The sequence below is a fragment of the Chiloscyllium plagiosum genome, chromosome 28, assembly GCF_004010195.1.
Source record: "Chiloscyllium plagiosum isolate BGI_BamShark_2017 chromosome 28, ASM401019v2, whole genome shotgun sequence".
Classification (NCBI taxonomy): domain Eukaryota; kingdom Metazoa; phylum Chordata; class Chondrichthyes; order Orectolobiformes; family Hemiscylliidae; genus Chiloscyllium; species Chiloscyllium plagiosum.
Genome location: NC_057737.1, coordinates 24,726,124 through 24,732,123, shown reverse-complemented (window position 1 = coordinate 24,732,123; position 6,000 = coordinate 24,726,124). Strand labels below are relative to the sequence as shown.

Sequence of the window (6,000 nt, the reverse complement as noted above, 5' to 3'; positions counted from 1 at the left end):
TTTCCCTTCTCCCGCACTCCCCCACCGGTCACCTCAATACCTAGAGAGAAGAACTCAGCCACGCATTGGGGTTGCAGCGGCTGATGAGCAGCCTCTGAGCCAGTAGAGGCATGATGGGCCGAATAGCCGGCTTTTCCTGTGGTATGGCGATAAGAAGTCACATTGGTGCGCCGTGTTTCGAGTTGCTGAGGACCAGCAGTGTCTCGTTCAGGTTTGCCCTGAGCCCTTCAGTCAACCTGCTTTAGAACATGACAGAGAGCAGTTTCATTGCAAAATTGCAGCTGACCACAATCTTTACCCTGACGTTCAGGAAAAGGCCTCGAATAAACGTTCACCTGGGGGAGGGGAAGGAGAGGACAGAAATATGGATAGATTCTCCCTACTTCCCATCCCATTCCCCTAAACTCCCAATGACCCCAGATCAGATTTTATGCAGTTTTTTTTGGAGATAGAATGTATGAGCATTCAGTCTCAAACTGTCACCGCGGAGGAAGTGGGGCGCTCACGGTTTTGAACAGCCCAGAGGTTAAAAAAATACAGCTTATCGAAACTCGGTGCTTAGAACCCGAATGAATAGCAAACGACACTTGATGTTGCTCGCAGGAGAGCGGTCTGTATCTGACATCTCTCTGTTTAAACACTGCACAAATCCCGCTGACAGACTGTATCAGTGGGATAAGATGCTCAGACTTTCTTGTTCTGCTTTCAAGTCGGTTAGATTTTCTTTTTAACAGGGCTGTTTAAACTAAGATTCTGGAGGATTGGTATTGACGAGCCAGCTTCTGTTTACATTGCTAAAATTCAATTCCCTTATGTCAGACTTTTAGACGATTAGTTTGAACGTCTCCTGCATAGATAAAGGGTTCGAACTCATTCTGACAAACGGATCCCGCAGACTGGGTTCTCCGAATCCAAATGAGATGACAACAGTGTGAGTATAACTGCTACCTTACTCTGCTCAGCCATCCACCTTGTCCACTTCATGGACAGCAACAATTACCGATTACTGAACTATTTGTCTCAAAACAGCAGAGTACAATTAAGAGGATAGTGGCAATGTCCCTACTTCTGGACCAGAAGGTTCAAGTCTCAACTGCTCCAGAAATGTGTAACAGCATCTGTGAATAGATTGGTCAGGAAATAGCTATAATTCGAAGTAAATTGGTCTTTAGAACATTTTCTTTGCCAGAGGCATTTGAGACCTGTGAACTCTTCAGGGCACAAGAGAGATGTTTAATCCTTGAAGGAAATACAAAAAGAGTTATATTACTGATCCTTCCACCTCAGCACCCCAGTGGGTTGTTGGTAACAATATACATCAGACGTGTGACTGTGACTTGCTGACCATGAAATGTGATGGACAGAAAGTTCGGCATGGGGTGTGTCTTTTCTAAATACCACCTGTCAGAAGCATTTGAGTCCAGCCTTTCCTGTCAAAGAACTCAGCTGCGAAAGACCAGCTAAGAATATCAGTCTTCATAAAAGGGCACCCGAGAGGTACAGAAGTAAAGGAAATAAGGAATACTAAACCTGGAAAGTTACTCAAGTTAAATTACAACATTAAGCAAGTATTACTTCAGTTTAAACTAACAACAGACAATTTTTTTACGAATGTCAAGAAGTTCCACTTCCCACAGACAATGATCAATTTCCAGGTAAGGTAACGGAGACAAAAATGCAATTGAACAGTGGCATAATGGAGAAACCATATGCTAGTAGGTGGTTCCTGCATAGCTCTGCTTTGTGATTGTTAGAGATTTTTCTGTTTGTTTTTTTCTCTGGCTTCCAACCATTCATTCTGAGAATTAAAGTTAAAACCAAAATAGCTCACATACCTTATGTCTACAGCCCCATCTAAAGCCACCTCAACACTAACCCATCAACCTGTGCTGATTGTTTGATGTTATCCGTACCTGAAGTTAAAACCAATATCTTGCATCATGGTTGAATCACAAAGCATCTCATCCACTTTACTTGGAGAGATATCTCCAAAATGTTCAGTTTGCAATTTACTAAATAGTTACATAGTTCATGATTAAATGGAGGAAAGCCACCTTATTGGATGAAAAGGTGAGCAGACCCCAGATACACATTCCAGCAGTTGCACTGCATTCCTGTTTGAAAGGAGTGCAAGAATGGTCAATAAGATTATTACATCTATCAGCTTAGCTCGAAGCATTTGTTGAACTATAAATACTGCATCAGTAAAAAAAAAACAAGAAAAACCACATTACAAAAGTTAGTTAAAAAGTTAAGAGTCCACAATGTTCCTTTTAATGTGCTGCCAATCAATTATCTTCGCTATTGCACTTGAAGAAGCCTACACATAAAAACATTTCTTCAAATTGAACTGATTTGATTCAGCTTAATATTATCACCCCTTTCTACCTCATTATTGGACACTGCTTCCTGGCTTGATAATTGACAAGAATTTATAATTGAAGAGTGGTTATATCTGTGTCAATAAACTAATAGTGAATGCAACAAATAACTGTGGATGGTGGAGATCGGAAACAAAACTTGAAATTGCTGGTGAAAGTCAGCAAGTGATACCTGGTTTTGATGGCAGGTAGAAAAAGCAAAATCTTATATTGACTAATGTTTCAAAGAAATTTGTAAATACATAGATTGCTTTGTACTTTTGGAAGGAAGTCCTCATCTTTCAACAAAACTTAGTTACTGTTCAGAGCCCCTGTGCTAAGAAAGAGAACAAGCAGGCAGCTAACTCAACATGGAACCAGAGTCGAAGTTGGTTTGATAGGAATCAGCTGAATAAGTACACAGATTGCAAATTCCTGAAATTGACCTCTGCTGCCATAAATTGGTTATTTTAATAAGCAATATCTGCTAAACTGTATAATGCTTCACCCTGAGATAGCAGAAAGTAAAACAATATTAGGAGTCTATGCATCAGGTATGCAGCTTTACAGCAGTTGTAAATTACTATGATTTATATCAAATCCACACAAACTGCCAGATTCAGATCCCTGCATAATGCAGAATATGTAACTGGCAATACTCAGATATTGTTGAACTCTGTCATTGTATATGGTATGAGGTGCCTTGACTGTAGATGCAATAAATTGTACTTAAGTGTGATCTGTTATGAAAACAAAATGTGACCTCAAAAATTAATTTTAATTTTCAGATAAACCTTAAAAATTTGGACAACTCCATATATTAAGGGAGACTGATATCAGAATTGAGCTCATATCTTCCTTTTCACATTTCCATCTTGGCAGCGACATGCAGTTAAAATACAGTCAGTTCTGATATAACACGATAATTCCATTTTCATGTGATTACGCGTTATAAGAAAATCATGCAATATCCACGCAATTTAAACTAACAGAGCCGGAATCACATTATAGCCAATACAAATAAGGAAAGTTTGCATTCTACAGAGAATGGTCTAAATTCTTCAATCACATTGAAGCCAATTTGTGTTAAAGAAACATGCACTGTAACAGAACCGACAGTGTAATGATTTATTTTCTGAATTAATTGGGATTGTTGCTTTTTATAATACTTTCCTTTTGACTTAGAGGTGCTGGTGTTGGATTTGGGTGGACAAAGTTAAAAATCATACAACACCAGGTTATAGTCCAACAGTTTTATTTGGAAGCACAAGCTTTCAGAGCGGGATCAAGGAGCGGTGTTCTGAAAGCTAGTGCTTCCAAATAAATCTGTTGAACTATAACCTGGTGTTGTGTGCTTACCTTTTGGAGATGATCAAAAAACTGTTAGACTCCAGCTACTAGCTCAACTGGCTCACTAACACCTTTCAAGGACTGAAACCTTCCATTCTTACTCAGTGTTACAAGTGCTCCCCAATATTTATGTACTTAGACAATCAATACCCATCATCTGTTTCTTCTTAATCTTAAATAAAGATATTAATAAGCTTAACAATGTAATTTACCAGGCCTCCTCTACCCATCCCTAATGCTATTGACTCTTAACCTTGTGTGTCAAACTACTGCAGACATTGAGTGCAGTGATTCAAAATGGCAACTCAACACAATTTTCTCAGGGCAGGTAGGATGTATAATAAATGCAAGCCTTGCTTGTAATGCTCAAAATCCAAGAATACCTTTCTTAAAAGTGCATAAAGCTTAAAATAAAATAGAATTTATTGGAGATAGCAGACAAAGGACCATCTGTAGAGAGAAAAGCAGAGTTAACAGTCCTACTGGTCAGAAAAAATTAAAACTCATGGGTTGTAAGAAAATGTGACAAAGTTGAATACAAATTTGGCTTACAGTCATAGAATCATAGAGATGTACAGCATGGAAACAGACCCTTCGGTCCAATTCGTCCATGCCGACCAGATATCCCAACCCAATCTAGTCCCACCGACCAGCACCTGGCCCATATCCCTCCAAATCCTTCCTATTCAGGTAGTAGGCAGCAAAGGGAAATGGTCAACCAATATCATTGTGACTGGAAGGCTGTTTACAATGGAGTTCTGCAGGAATTCGGTATAATTCAGAGAACTATTGTCTACATAACATTCTATGGGCAACTATTTTCTCAAATTGCCCCTTTTGTAAGATATTGGAAAATACAGCCCCACTTCTATTGTTTCCACTCATGCCAATGCTGTATCAGCCAAGATACCTTTAACACCCCTCTCAATTTTCTTGGCTTCTAAGATCAATGGAAAACATTGTTTATTGTCTCGCACCAAGAACATGATAAAATTTGCCATAGAGGAGTAATGATCTGGAAGATTGCCATATGAAGAATTGCTAAAAATGACTAACTTCATATCTTTTGGATCATCCAAGACTGGAAATTTGGATACATAATTCCCTAAACTTAATTTCTTCACTATTTTATTTACTCTTAGAGCCTCCTCGCCTATGACATGTTTTAGCATAGTATTGAGTTCCACTAAGCCATTACTGGCTTTGGGTATCATCATAGCATGCAATCAATTCAACTGACTAACCAAGTCTCTTAACTGACTTGTTTGTACCCTGGATGCAAAATTCTCTTTCAGAGGACCTGGCTCTATTTATTGGGATGGAATTGGACTGTACTAAGCAAGATTTTGATTCCAAGTCACTCAAAGTTAATCTACTCAACATCTATATATTTAACGTTCCCTGAAGCTCGACTACCAGTCTTAAACTCCTTCATATTGTGTCTATCACATAGTTCTCAAACACTTGTAGTTCTCACAATTATCAACATATATCATAAAGATGCCTGCTAGTTTCTTGTTGTGATAACAATAAAACATCACTGCATCTGCTATTAACTGAATGCAATCCCTTTCAGTAGGATGGACTCAATTTAGAAATTCCACATCCTTCATACACCATGCAACTCAAAATTACTTGTTTAATTTCAAGTAATTCCACTTCTAATCATAAACTTCTTTAGATGGCTATAAAAATACTTTCCTTTCAAATGTTTCTCCTTGCCAAAATGCAGATTTTATATCATTTGATTTGCATCCCAAAATATGTTGCTAAAAGGGCTAAGAAACTCTTCAGGCCTATTTTTTCTGATTTAGCAAAATTGACTCTAATATTTTGATCACCACAGGTCTTTTGGCAAATAATCTGGCTTTAGATTTATATGTATCATCAGAAGGCATTAACTGTGAGATCAAACTGGCTGTCTGATGCCTTGTGCATAAACCAAATTATTTCCAACTTCCCAATTCTTTTTGTTTAGCATCCTTTATCAACTTGTCTACCTAGTTATTAGCCACTAACACTTCTCAATCTATGATCTTTTACTTTTTTGTGGTATTTCTGACAGATCCTATAGTCCTTATTCTTATTAAACTGAGTCTCCTGCTGACCTTGCAATCCTAATACTGGATTTCCCTTCTATGATCGGAGTTCCTTTCACCAATCCATGATCTTTTCCTCAGACCATGATCTAGGGCCATTCGAGAACTTGTCTTATGTTACTTGTCTTTTTAGACCATAAGGCTGCAGCATAGAAGTAGGCCATTCAGCCCATCTCATCTGCTTCAATGAG

General features: G+C 38.4%; 1 protein-coding gene across 1 annotated transcript in view; it reads left to right on the top strand.

Annotated features, from left to right (window-relative positions):
- Positions 1–6,000, top strand: part of LOC122564048 (protein ABHD15-like) — a 40,083-nt gene that overhangs the window by 911 nt on the left and 33,172 nt on the right. The window lies entirely within an intron of this gene.